Source organism: Strix aluco, chromosome 13, assembly GCF_031877795.1.
Source record: "Strix aluco isolate bStrAlu1 chromosome 13, bStrAlu1.hap1, whole genome shotgun sequence".
NCBI lineage: Eukaryota > Metazoa > Chordata > Aves > Strigiformes > Strigidae > Strix > Strix aluco.
Genome location: NC_133943.1, coordinates 5041713 through 5055848, shown reverse-complemented (window position 1 = coordinate 5055848; position 14136 = coordinate 5041713).

The following is a 14136-nucleotide window of genomic DNA, read 5'->3' as shown; positions in this document are numbered from 1 at the left end:
CAGAAGTCAGAAAATTTTAGTGAATGCGATTGGGAAGAGAGAAAACACAAAAAAGCCAATTTACCACCCTGGGCTCAATATTTCTTAATAACACCATAAAGTAACACATTTCCTACACCGTTGGAAAGAGCAACACTTTAACAAGTAGCACAACTTCTTTTGTCTTATGCTTACGATACATCCCACCGAGCTCTCTAGTTTTCCAGAAATGCTCCTCGTGCCTTGTCTGTTAATAGCAATGTATGATGTCAAATTTACCGTGTGAGATCCTGAAATTTAATTACCTGATGAACAGGTAAATGACATGTTGTGGGTTGCTCTATGCAGCTGGGGGACTTGGCAACGATTCCTTATTGTATTTCAAAATTACTTATCTCCCGTACAGTTGGCCCCTTTTTATTCATGTTTAAATTGATAAATCTATGAAGCTGCAGCTAAAGAAAATCCTTTGCAATACAGGAAGAAATCTCACTACCTTGATTTTACTGCCTGAATTTTTTGTATTATTGTTGCATCCTACATTTTAATCTTTTGGCATGTGTTGCAGCCCAGATTTCACCCTTGGCAGGGCAAGAACCACATAGCAGTAGCTCCCACCTTTCCTCATCCACCTCAGAAGGGCAAGTACTTTTGCAGTGAGGAAAGTAAAAGGAAATACGGGGGAAGCTCAGCCAGTGGGCTTGTACAGCCGAGCAGCTCTGATCCCTGACTGAATTGGGCATTTCCCCACGCTGCTGCCCTGCGTGAGATCAGCGTGTTCAGGTCCTGCCCCGTCTCTGCCGGCACACTATGAAGCTCTCTGGCGTGCAGGGGGGCTGTTTCTGGGGAGTATCACTGATGTTGTGATGTCGAGACTTTTACCTGCTGAAAGACGGTTGCTCTGTTCCCCCATAAATGCTCTCTAAAAGCTGATCACCTGCACTTCCCCTTACAGGTGATGCTCCCTCCTGTTGTTCTCCTGCAGACTCTCTTGCACCCATGTGTTTCTCAGGCGAGGTACCCCAGTCTGGGTTGCTGATGCCAAGCTCAGAAAAACAGCTCCCCTTTTTATTGCTGGGTAGCAGGCATTTTGAAATAACCCAGGATGAGATAAGCCTCTTCTGCCAAAGCCATACTGTACAATTTGGTACATGAGTCATGTGGAAACAGAATCAAAGATAGGGCAGAAAACAACCTCAGCTATGGAAATTGCAAACATCTGAGAAAAGATGAACCTATTTCATTGTAGGCCCAAATGAATAAATATGGCCAAAGAGGGATTCCCTGCATCCCCATGCTCTGAACTGCAGCGGGGATTTTGCATAGGACCTCCTTTTTCCAGGCAATGATGGTCTGGCCTGAAGATGGGACATGGATGTGATGGCTTCAGAAGGCAAAATTGCTTCTCCCCTGGCTGGTGGCTTGTTCTTTGGCTGTGCTGAGGGTGCTGTGTGATGGCAAAGAGTAATTGCAATTTAAAAAAATAAAATCTTTTGGATACTTCTGTAAAAAGGTAGCCTGTAGGAGGCGCAGGACCACTACAGAAACATTGCCACAAACGACACAGCGGTTCCTGGAGCATCCTGCAGTTGCTCAGTGATTAATGATACTGCTTCATATAATGTTATTCTGCACTGTAAACAACCACAAAATCACTTAACTACTTAGTGACACGAAATATTCTAAGAAATTTGCCAAAGTGATTAATGCTAATGTTCTTGTTCAGCAAATTGAATGAGATTTAATTGGCACAGCTGCTGACACTCAATGCATTTGATTTGGCCCCAATTTACAAACTATATGATCATGAGTCTTCTCCTTCTCTTTCTTTCATTGTGAACCTCTACAGCTTCTGCTAAGCATATTGCTCAGTAAATTACAAGTCTTAAAATGTTAGAGTCTCTTTTTTCAATCAGTAAAACTTCTAAAGTGGCCCTTTAAAAGATGTACAATGCCTGTCCCAAAGATTCTGTGCTTCTTCTCTAAAGCATAAGAGATTTAGGTGTTATTTTTGAATGTCCTTCTCATACTTCTGTACATTATACTCCTCCTACAATGTTATCTCACCCAATGGTGAGTTTGTCCCACTGAACAAATGCTGAAGTATAATTTAAATCATGTGCTTGAAGTCAGAGTTGTGTTGGAACAGAAATGAACCCTAAGACTTTATTTGCTATTTATTAAGGATTTTTAAGCACAAGCCATTTCTCCTGATGAGTCCCAGCTGCCAGACCTGTGCAGGCAACATCAGAAAAACTGCACTTGCTCATAGGACATTTTAAATTGCATTACAGCTGTCTGCTTCTTTCCTGTTCTAACCTGGGAAGGGGCATCTCTTTCTGCCCTGCAGTTTGTTCCACACAGCTCAGCTTTCCTGAATCTACCTAAAGAAATTACTGGGCTCTGCTTTTCTGCTAGAGGAGCAAGGGAAAGTCACACGGATCTGGAACACAAACAGAAAGTTTTGTTTTACTTTATGCTCTACTCACAACCGAATCTCTTCCTGGTGCCCCATTCCACCTCCCTGTAACTTTCCTACCTGGCACATTTTGCCTACTCTATGTATTCTAAACACCACGCAGCTCCCACGCAAACGGCATGAAGCTTCCAGCTTTGCAGGGCTCCTGTACTTGCAAAGTCACCTTGTGGACGTGTTGGGGGAGCTCAGCCAGCCGCCCTTCCAGCTGGAGCTACAGGCACCTGAGCCAAATTAGAGCTCAGGTCTTAATGACTGGGAAACGTTGGATGCAGCCCCTCCTCCTCCTAGGCTGGAACCCTTGCCAAGTTACTCTGGGTTTTGGTTTTGTTTTTTTCCATGACAGAATTTTCTCTTATGGAAACTACAGTATTTATAGAGCTACAGTCTTCAGACAACCCTAATTTAATTGAGAATTGGATAATATCTCATACCAGTGTAAAGAAAGTTTCATGAACTATCCATTTGCATGTTATCAGTTTAGTTTTAAATGCAATAATATATATGAAGTATGTAATCACACGTGCTTTAATGCATTGCTGCAGCATCCCAGGGCACACATCATGTGCCAGAGTGTTGGAGCTTTGTCCCACTGCCCAGAAATCCCTGAGGCAGCTGTACAGACCTGAAGTGATAACACACCTCAGTTAGTTAGTGGAAAAAATGCTGTAGATAAGTTGCAGCTAATTTGTGGACTAATGGAAAACAGCCTGGGACACTTAATTTGTGATTACCTGGGAAGGTGAACATGATGAAATCATCCCAGGAGTGTTAGATTTTGTCTAAATTGACCTACCAAGATCAAACCAGGTTTGAAGGTTTAATCGGCTGGAGGGTCTTATGCTAAATGAGTTGCTAAGATTTTAGGACCTATCTCTACCACTCAATGTGATCTTAGGAAACCAGTTGCTGGCTGTGACTGCCAGAGCTGCTTTTCCCTTTATCCTCTAGTCTGACTACATCCTGCTAAACCACCTGTCAGCTGACAGGATCCTATGAGATAGGTGGTCTGTGACTCACTTGCTTTGTCTTCTCCTCCATGGTTCTTAAAACCCCCCTTTAGCTCAGGCTTGGCAAAGAACAAAGGCTACAGGCCATGCCTTAGCCTGTATCTGCCCTGGTGCACCATGGTCCAGGCTTAAGCCAATGGATGAAGCAAAAGGAGGTTTGAAAGGTCTGTGGCTTACAAGAGCCTGGGGTGGGAGTGGACTTGTGAACTACCTGTCTTAAAGAAGTGGTACATTTCAAAAATCAATCTGGTTACTAGTTACAGATGTTTTTAATAGCTATGTCTTGAAGGTGGAACATGCTGCTTTTTTGAAAGAATGAGATATAGGAAATAATTTGGCTTATCTAACAAATTAAACTGTTATTTTTATATTCTTAGTTAAATCCAATGTCTATTCATATAGAGATGGACACATATTCCAAGAGCAAAAGATCTCATCATCACTGTGAAATGAGTCATTCAGCGTGATGTGAAGACTGAGGCTTGGAACATTGGTAATGTACCTGTTAAAATGGCTATAACTGATCCTGGTGGTTATTGGGAACAAGCAGTAACTGCCTTTGCTTAGTCATGGAGCTACCTTAAAAAAAGTGGGAAACCAGGTGGAATCAATTACTTAAATCAGGAACACCTGCTTGATGACTTAGACCTTAATTGTGATAATTGGTTCAAGCTGCAGGTGTTGGCCACTTCACTTGCATGAATCTCTCCACGCTTTCTCTGGCCACTTTGCACAGGGGAAGTTGAATCACTTTTCTGGATTTCCTTTTGCTTTTTCTTTGCAAGAAATGCCTTTCACTCCTCTTCAGTCCCAACCAACTTGTCCCACCAGGTGAAGACAGGGGATTAGTTTCTGTGAAAGCTGCTGCAGTGGAAGCCATGGAAATTGGTGCTGACTGTGAAGGGGATTTATTGGAGCAGGTTCCAGGGGATGTTGTACAGCCTGTGGCCGGAGGAGAGGGCATGTTAAGTGACAACAAAGCTGTGGGAGAAATGGTAAGTACAAAAGGAGTGGAAACTCTTAGCGCTGCATGTTGTACGAGTGGCTTGTTGCTTGGCTAGAGATGGATGCAAGCTCCTCTTGCTGCAAATGAGTCTAGTGTCAGGGGTGGGAGTGGTATTTGTGCAAGGTCACAGTGAAGTCTTAGGTTTTCTTTGTTGTGCCTTCTCTCTACATCCCTAATAACTTATGTTGGAAGAAGAAAAAGTGCAGGGATCTCTCCCTGAAGTGTAGAGGCTGTTTTGCTACGAGGAGATGATGCATTGTGAATACAGCATTGCAGACTTTCTCTTGGCTTAACCTGTCCTTGGAGCTGGATATTTTCCTGAATACTTATTTTACGTTTAACTAGTTCCAGTGTTTAACACGTTTTTTTATGGCAAAATATTGCAGCTTCTGGTGTGAAGGAGCGTAGGGCTCCATGCTGTAATCTTGCTGGCGGTGGGATGCATTGAGGCACTGGCTGCAGCCAAGATGCTGCTGCTGAGGGTCTCCAGCTTGTTTGCAGGTGGGTGCCCTGGTTCTGGCTCCCGTGGGGCTGTCCCAGCATGGGTGATGTATCGGTGCTATAGCAGCCTGTTTGCTGAGACAGGGTTTCTGACTAGTACATGGTCCTGAATGATACATCAAGCAATACCATTCTTCTGGTTCATTTCCAGGATGCTATTTATTATTCCTTTTTTTTCTTTATTTTTTTTCCTGCTTCAGCACTTTCCCTTTGTCCCCTGTGTGCACGTGGTGTCAATGAAAACCAGCCCTGCAGCTGGGGAGCGCACTGTGGCTTCAACCAGGTGTCCAGCACGCTGGTGACAGAGGGGGATTCGGGGGTGATGTCCTTGTTCACCGACCCCTGAGCTTGACGGCTTCATCAAGCAGTGGCTGAGGAGACAAGTGTCAGTCTAAAGGGTGATGCAGAAAAAGGTGGAGGTTGGGAAGCACAGTCAAGAACAAAGATCCTATCTTCACAGGAGGATATGTAGAGGTTATAAGAGATTTATCAGGTTGCCACTTGTGCTGGGAGGAGAGGGAAGATAATTCCCATCTGGGTTGTGAAAAATGTCTCTTACCTGAAGACAAACTTCAATATTTTTTTCTTTTTTTAGGCTGAAGGTGGCATTGAGCTTTAAAAGTTAAAAAAGTATATAGGTATAGTAAACTTGCGCAGAAAACAAGCCTTAAACCCTCATCCATGGGGGCACCTATATTTGGGTAAGAGAAAAACTGTATCATCTTCTTGGTGCTGTGTGCAAGAGAAGGACACTTCAGTTAGTTCCTAGATCAAAGAAGGCACAAGGCACGAATCTGAGGCTAACAAATGACAAAATATTGTTTCCCCCCTTAAGAAGTTCAGAGTCAAACCAGTACTTTAAAATTTCCAGTCTGGCAGGTTTTTCTGTTGTTATTTACCTACGTGTATCCATCGTTTTCAGTATAAGTGCTGTGAACCAAACTCACACCATTAGTAAGTGTTTGCCAAAAATATGTATTGCAGTGAAGATGCCTGCACCTGTGATGATGTACCCTCCCAGACTGATCTATAGGGAATGCATAGCAAATGGTGGCTGCAAGGCATGCATCTGGTTAGTATGTGTGGGGAGCACTGATAGGAAATCGTCCTGGCACCTAGTAGTCTGCCTTTGTTTTCTTGCTTTCCTGAATTTAATGCTTAGTTCCTTGTAAATTTTGAGTAAAAAGATCATGTGATTGATGCCTAAATACAATAAGGGCCCAGCATCAAGGGTGAGAGAAGGCTTGGTGAAGCGCTAGAGCTAAGGCAGTGGTTTTCATGGAGCCCAGCTGTTCCCACATAATTTTGTTTTGCTTCAAGCATCTTGACTGATTTGAAGATTTTTTTTTTTTTCATCCCTTCTCTTTTCTTTCTCTCCTCCCTGCTCCCCAGAGAATGAACATTACTGACTAATGGCTCGTTTGATTTTTAGTAAATAATGTACTTTATGAAATATCAATTTTTACTCCATTCCCAAAGACTGAGAGACGTAATTGCCCATTCCCAGCTCAGCTGCACTCTGGAATGCCATCTATCATTCATTGCCAATTTATTATGATTGCACCTTACATTCATGATGAAGTTTATGTAAATATAGGTAGAAGGTCTTGTGATGCATTAATCTGTGCATGAAGTAGATCCATGTATCTTCAATTACAAAGCAGCCGAGGCATTGTGCAGTAAGATGGGAGAGAGACAGAAATGTTAATTATGGTAATAACTTTGCAGGGGAGAAAAGCAGGGGGTTTTGCCCATAGTCTCGAGGTTTTAAGGAGTGTGCAGTACCATGGAGGCACGGAGTCCCAGTCATAAGGGATGTTGAAGTCCTCAGAATAAAAGTAGCCTAAAATGAATGCTGGTCGAAGAAAGCTCTTATCAGTGAGGTCTTGACATAATTCCTTTGCTCTTCCCAAGTTTCAGGCTTGTCCTAAGACAACCAAGGAGGGGGCGTGGGGGTAGTGAATTAAAACAAAACAAAAATCCCAAGCAAAAATTGCAAATGTGTTAGTCTGACAATTCTTTTCATTTAGAGGAATGATTGATTCACAAACTCTTTATTTGGAGCCTTAGGTTTTTTGGTTTTTGTTTGGTACTTTACAAAGTGGATCCAAAATCAGCATTTCTTTCCTGAACAATACAAAGAGCTAGACCTGTCAAAGATTAAAAAATGCAGAGGAAGTAGATCACTTTAGTTTTCCCCTTCTCTACAAAATAAAGTGACAGCCTCTGCAAACTTGCCAGGAGTCAGAATGAACACAGGTTCCCACCCCCAGACATCTAGCCCCCCTTCTCTTGTCACTGCTTAGCAGCTGGATCTTGTATTTCTTCATGGCTGGCATGAATTGGGTAGATGAAGCCTGGCAGGGACACCAGCAAGTGGGAGTCCTGGTAGATGAGCAGGGAGCTCCACGCTGCCAGCTGGAGTTTGCTGTATCTCTGCAGCATGTTGTTCCAGGCAGCCCATAAAGGGCTCAGCAATGGGAATCAAGGTGAATCCTTGCTGGAAAGGACGTGTTGGGAGAAGGCAGCGCTGTGGGATGTGGAGGTCACTGTCTTGCAGATACATATGGAGCTCCTTGGGGTGTCCCGTGCTGGTGCAGCCAGTCGGTGCTGCAGGGGGGTGTGCTGCCTTGGTGGTATTCACGTGGGAACTGCACTGAGTGCGTCCTTTTCTCTGCCCTTGTCCTTTGTGCAAATCGTGTAATCATCACTGCTTTTTGGGGCTTTTGAGCTTTAATGTATGTGCTTTATTATCTTGAGTTCTGAAATTGAGAAATTCTTTTTTTTCTCAATAAAAAAAAAAAAGCCACTTGGCTTCCAGTGTCCTCCTGTGCCGGAGCAGTTTTGGTCTCCATCACAGTGGTTTTAACGTTGCAACTGTCATCTAAACAATAATTTCTCTTATGCAGGAACCACCTAAGAATAATTCACCAAAATTATCCATCTCTGTTTTCTGGTGTTTAATAATGGTTGATTGGTATGTTTGATAATTGTTAATATGGTAAACAATTATTTCAGAAAAATGGTAAGTCCTAAAAATGTGTGATATAAAATGGAAAATACTATCAGCTTCCTCCTGACTCCAGTTGCAGAAATAAAGGATTCCCTTCTGCCACAGCTGGTGCTTATCTAGGGTAATTTGGGTTTTGCCAGGTGTGTGGTTGGAGATGTTAGACATAATCAGACAGCCTCCCCATGAGTTTCTCTACATGCTTTTATTGTAATGCCTATGTTTTTGGTTTTTTCCTTATCTAGTTAATTCTGCAGTTTCTTCTGCATGCAGCAATTCGAGTCGACACGGGGTAAATATCTGTTTTCTCTCACGCTATCAGGGCGCGATCATGCCCAGCCTGTGGGAGCAATCACTTCAGCAAAACCTCTCTGAAGCAGAGGCAGCGGGTGGAAAGCGTGTCAGCAACCCGATGGGTTTCGGCGTTCGGATGTGCCGTACAGAGTGCTGGACTCTGGGGGTCAGCACAGCCAAATAAATAAGCACAAGCCTGGTTAGCAAGAGCCATTTGCAATGCAGGGTGTCTTTCTGCAAATAGTATTTGGGGAAAAAAAATAATTCTCAAGCAGTGCAACTTCATAGTACAGGCATCTGTGCTATATTTTTGCATATAGATTGGGATCAAAAGTATTTAATACAAATCTTTGCTAGTCTGTTTGCCAGCTTCACCGTATCTGAGCCCCTTGTTTGATAACACACGTTAAAAATAACCTGCGGGCACGAAGCTGGAGTTTTTAAGGGGTATTTTTTAAGTCATGTAGTTTATCATCTCTCTTAGTGTGAGGTTTCCGAAGGGGCAGTGAGCTGAGCCAGAGCTGATGGGAGGGGGAAGCCTTTAAACTGATCTTAGGGGCAAAACCTGTGCACTGTGGGGCTGTAGACTTAATTAAACTAATACTGAGTAACTATGAAGTCTTATGGGTGTCATTCACCCTGCCTCACAGTTTGATTCTCTGCTAATTGTTACCCTCCCCAAAACCCACCAAAGCTATCCCTCACTGATGGAAAATAAAGGGGAGGTTGAGTCTGTTTCTCCAGCTGAGGCATTCCAAGGATGTCTGGGACACATCTGGCCTTCTGCCTCTTGTATACAGGACTGAATCCTGCCAAAGCTTGTGCTGTTCCTTGGGTGTGGGTGACACGGACCTGGACACCCAGAGGCAGTGGGTGATCCATGACCCAGAGCACTGGAACAGCACATCTTTGTGCAGCAAAATGTGTGTGAGCCTGTCTGGAAAGGAGCTTAGAAAAAAAGCACCATGAGATAAAAGTGATCAGATCTCACCCTGGCCACATTGCTGTGTGAAAGCTGTGCTGGGGCAAGGGTGCTAAATGAGAAGTTGGGAGTGAGGACTGGACTGCTGCTTTTGGGAGTGGTGCAGGTTTAGGTTGGCTTCGATGTTGTGTGGTCTAAGATCTTAGTTCTGTGGTTTGTAGCAACTGAAGCCAAAGTAATAGCTGGTCTCAGCCTCTTCTTGTCCTCAACTCCCTCTACCCAAAAAAGAGATTAAATTTCTGCTGATTTGTCTCTCTGAAAGGCCTCTGAGGTGCAATGTGTGCACAGGGAGGGAAGGAGAACCAGAGGAGCTGGACCAGCATGGGATGCTGCACAGCCTATTTTATGGGTCTTCTTTCACCCCTTTTGCTTTTTGATTCTTCAAATAGTTAAAAATTTGGTCTTCTGCACACCAACTGTGATCTGCTGCTTGTGTATGTGGATGGATGAATAAATGAAGGAATTATTTTGATTACATTCACTTTCTTAAGTCCTAGAGGCATGCTGGGCATGCAATAGGTGCCAGGCAGTCACATGGGACTCCTGCTCATGGGGAAAAAAGTGCAGGCACCGAGAAACCTCGGTCACAGGGACCCACAAGGAACCTGCAGATCTGAACAGATTTTGGGGGGCGATCTCCTCCTGTCATGTATCTTATCTGCATGAAGTTGTACCATGCATATAGCTGGTGCGTATATATAAAAATATATATTAAATTTATGTATATATAAAATATTTTTTGCTTTTCTAGAAAGAACTTTGTCAAAATGCATTGGGAAAGCTGAGAAAAGGGATCATGAAGCACAGTAATTAGTGAAACTGGGATTTTCCCCAGGGCACAATGACTACCTACCTGCTGGGCTATGGTGACTTTCCAAATTCTTGTTTTTGGCTGATTGCTGCCCCACAGAGCTGTATTAGTTCAGTGTTCAGAGCATTAGGTCTTCATTCTCATGGGAATGTCTGGCTACTGTACTGCTACAAGACCTTCTTGCAATTCTCTTTTACTCCAATAGAAACTGAAGTTTGCCCCACCAGCACTGCAAAAGTCTTGTTAGCTGTAAGACACTATGTGCTTGAAGTGCTTCATTCAAAATTTAAACTGAAGGAAACTGCCTTTTGGAAAAAGTGAGCGATTTGGAGATCCTCTTAGAGGAAGAGTGGGATGGATTCTCTCCAGCTGCTGAGTTCTGGGATTCAGATCTAATGGAAACATGATTTAAAAGTCTCAGTGACATTGCCTAAAATCTGCTCAGCTCTGTAACTAACATTTAGAAATTTCTGAAGGTCAAAGAGTATCATTTTGTTGAGCGTGTACAGGTGGTTGCAGGGCAAATAATTACTCTGGTTGAAATTAGAGCCCCTTATTTGTTTCAATTTGCCTCCTGCCTTGACAGCTTTTTTTTTTTTTTTTTTTGAAACTCAAGAAATAAGGCCCAAAAGGTTATTAACCATCTCACTTTTCTATCATAACAGAGAAGCAGGCATTGCCTGGGAAGGCACTGATTGCCTGTGCTGTCACTGGCTTGTTGATGAACCAGAAAAGCTTCTATTAGTTTATGGAGATGAGATTTAGACTTACACAAAAGCTTGACACCATGCCATGTTTTTAATTAGTTTTTTTGAAAAGATATGTGAGATGAGACATGCATACACCACTGGTTCTTAATGTGGCTGTTAAGGAGAAGGTCTTTGGTTCTGAAATCTGTATCTTTTTGCAGTTAGCTCATTTTATAATTGCTGTTTAAACAAATTGGGGACAGGTTCCTCTAATTTTGCTTTCACTAAGAAAATATCTATCTTCTTCAGTTTGCCTGTTGCTTTTAATGACAGAGAATCTGGATTTGATCCCAAGCAAATGTAAAAGCAACAGGTAAAATCAGGATCAGATAATTGATAAATTTTACTGTTACATAGTTTTAGAACTAATTGAGCCCTTTCAATTAAATATTTTTCCTTGACATTTTTAATCTTATGAAGCTACAACTGATTCCCCAAATCTCATGATTTATGGATGGGATTATTAGTGGAACCTGGTCTCATTGTGGTTTCTTGAGGGAATGACTAACTTTTTGAAGCCCTTTTTCTTCTGTGAAAGGCAAGCAGCTTTACATATGCAAGTCATTGTGGAAGAAAAGGTAACTTGCTCTGTTGTCTGATCACATTAAAAATCCCCTAAACTGTTCAGGGCATTTCAGTTTCAGATTTTGACAGATTAACAGATGACAATTTGTCTCATAACCTTTGGTAAATCCAGCTTTAATTAACTGGCATTTTAATGGTCCCTAAGTGGTCACCGGCTTCAATTTAATTTAATTTGTTGGGCATGATTCTGCACACATGAAGTCTGTAGCCAAACTGGTGTTCTCATCCCTGCTGTAGCAGTGCCAGTCTGTCATCAGCCACTCACAAGTGTCATTAAGAGCTGGTCCGAAGCCCAGATAAAAGCAGTGTAAAGATAGCAGGAGGCTTCTCAAGCTCTCCATGTGACTGCAAATTTGTGAATAACTGAGAAGTTAGGATTATTATTAATTTATTTAAAATAAAAGAGATATTCCCTGGAGGAGTCACACCTGGTATAGGATGGTGCCTGGAGGGGTGTCATGCTGAGGACTCATGCACATCAGCACAGCTTACTCCTCCCTAACTCAGTTTAATATCATCACCAACGAGCTGTGAGAAACCTCCAAAGAAACTGAGGAAGTACTGGTTTGTTACCCTGCAAATGTCTGAAGTTGGCTTTCTAAAGGGATACAGAGGAAAAACTCCATAGCCCCAGTGCTGAGCCATCTTTGAATTGTTGAATCCTTGCTATGCTGAAGGGATCTGTGTTCTGCAGAAATAAATATTACTTGAATAATATTTCTTCTCTAAAACAGGTATTATAAACTTAAAATAGTAACTATAAATCTCCCTTTCATTAAATATAATTTTGGTTCCACTTTCCATCCTGTATCTGGTCTCCAACCCTGGAAGATAGGCCAGAGAAACAACTCCACCTGCTCTTCTAATGCAAGTCATATTTGTCCTGTTGAATGAAGTTGTCTGTATCTTAAAAGTACACAAGAGATGTGCAGAGCATAAGCTGTACAAATGTTAGCACTTGAGTTTGAAGGCCTATATTAACTTGGCCTACATATATTTGCATGTGTATTTACTTAATTCCTTCCTTTTACCAAATATATTCAGTATGTCAGGGGAATGTTTCTCTCGTTTACTTGCTGGCAGGTCAGCTGTATCACTTCTCACCTGTAAGTGGTGCTGCATCGATCTCTATGTGTTGCCAAAGATGTGGATTTACTAAGATGCTAAAATACTGTGTTTATAACATAAAAATTAATTTGGTGATCTAGAAAAAAATCTCAGTGCTTGAGACCTTAGCAGTCCTGGACACTGTGCCTCTATCTGGAACAGATACAGCTGTTTTAATAAACTGTATCTTTGTTCTTCTTAATGGTCAAAGAGTACAGAAATGTTCTATAATGCCGTGAACTGGTTTGATAGTAAGTTATGTTTGTATAGTACCTTTTTGTTCTGATGGTGCTGTTTGAAAGTTTTTATAAGATGATACAGAAGTAGGTTTAGACTGTTCATTTTTACATAGCTACCCCTTAATTCTTGAAGGGCAAATTTAGCACCTGGAAGGGATTTACCCTTGTTACAGGACGGTGGGGGAATCTTGTGAAAACCACACTCTGTGAGCAGGTACTAATTGATGTTTTAAAGATCAATGGTGTGACACCCCATTTTATTCTAGCATAGCTGTAAGGAACAATAATTTAATGAGCTTGCCCTGGGAGGCTTGGAAAGTCTATGCCAACCTTGATGTGGTAACTCTGCTGTGTCTGGATTCATCACCTGTGTCTCTTCGAGACTGTTTCTCTCGAGCTTGTAACCTGGTTGGCTTCCCTGCTGTGTGACTGACCCATCTCTCAGTCTCCTTCCCAAGGGGTTTATTTAAAATAGTAATAATGGAATTGGTGGAATATAGAGGAATTGTGTATAACCTGGCACCTTAAGGCACTGCCAAGAACAACTGTGGAATAAAAAAGACAAGTCTGCTTACAAAGCCCTAGCTAATAGGAGGATTAGCAAACTCAGCTGCTGATAGGTAGGGACTCAGTGACTTACCCCAGGGGCCAAGTGCCCTCTCCGTGGCAGATTCCAGCTTCTCCGGCCATGCAGGCAGGGGAGGATGCTCACCCAGCCATGCCCTGGCAAAGGCCCTTCAAGAGTCCACCTCAAGGCCATTCCCCATGCTCAGTGTGCACTGAAATGACAATAATTAAGTGCTAATATTTTCGAATTTAACTATTGGCTCAATGCATTAAGGATTTAAAGGAAAAATCAACTTCTTGATCCTCATTGTGTAATATTGCTTCCACAAACTCTTCAGCAGAGAATGGGAAACCTTGCCAATATTCTGAATATTGCTAAATGTTGCCTTTAACCATGCAATGTTTTAGCACACAGAGGATGAAATTAATGAATCTGATGATAATGAAGGTATAACTGAATGAATGAGATGAGCGTTATGCCTAGAGGCTAATCATCAGGTAATTTGAGTGAGACTGCAATTATAAGATTAAGATTTGTGTGATAACATTGCTTACCTTTATATAAACCAAAATCCAATACTTAATAAAGCAACAACAAATTAAGTTAGAGGAAAAGAAAATATAAAGAGATATTCCCCCCCACTCCTTATCTGTCACAAAACAGGAGATTTAGTTAGCTGTATTTGTTGTTCAGAAAAGCCTGGCATTTCTGCAACCTGAAACACAGAAGAAAATTTGCCTGAGGCCCTCGGGGAAGGAGGGATCTCACCAAGGCAGACAAATGCACCGTCTTTATTGTTTGTATCATCCCTTGTGCAGG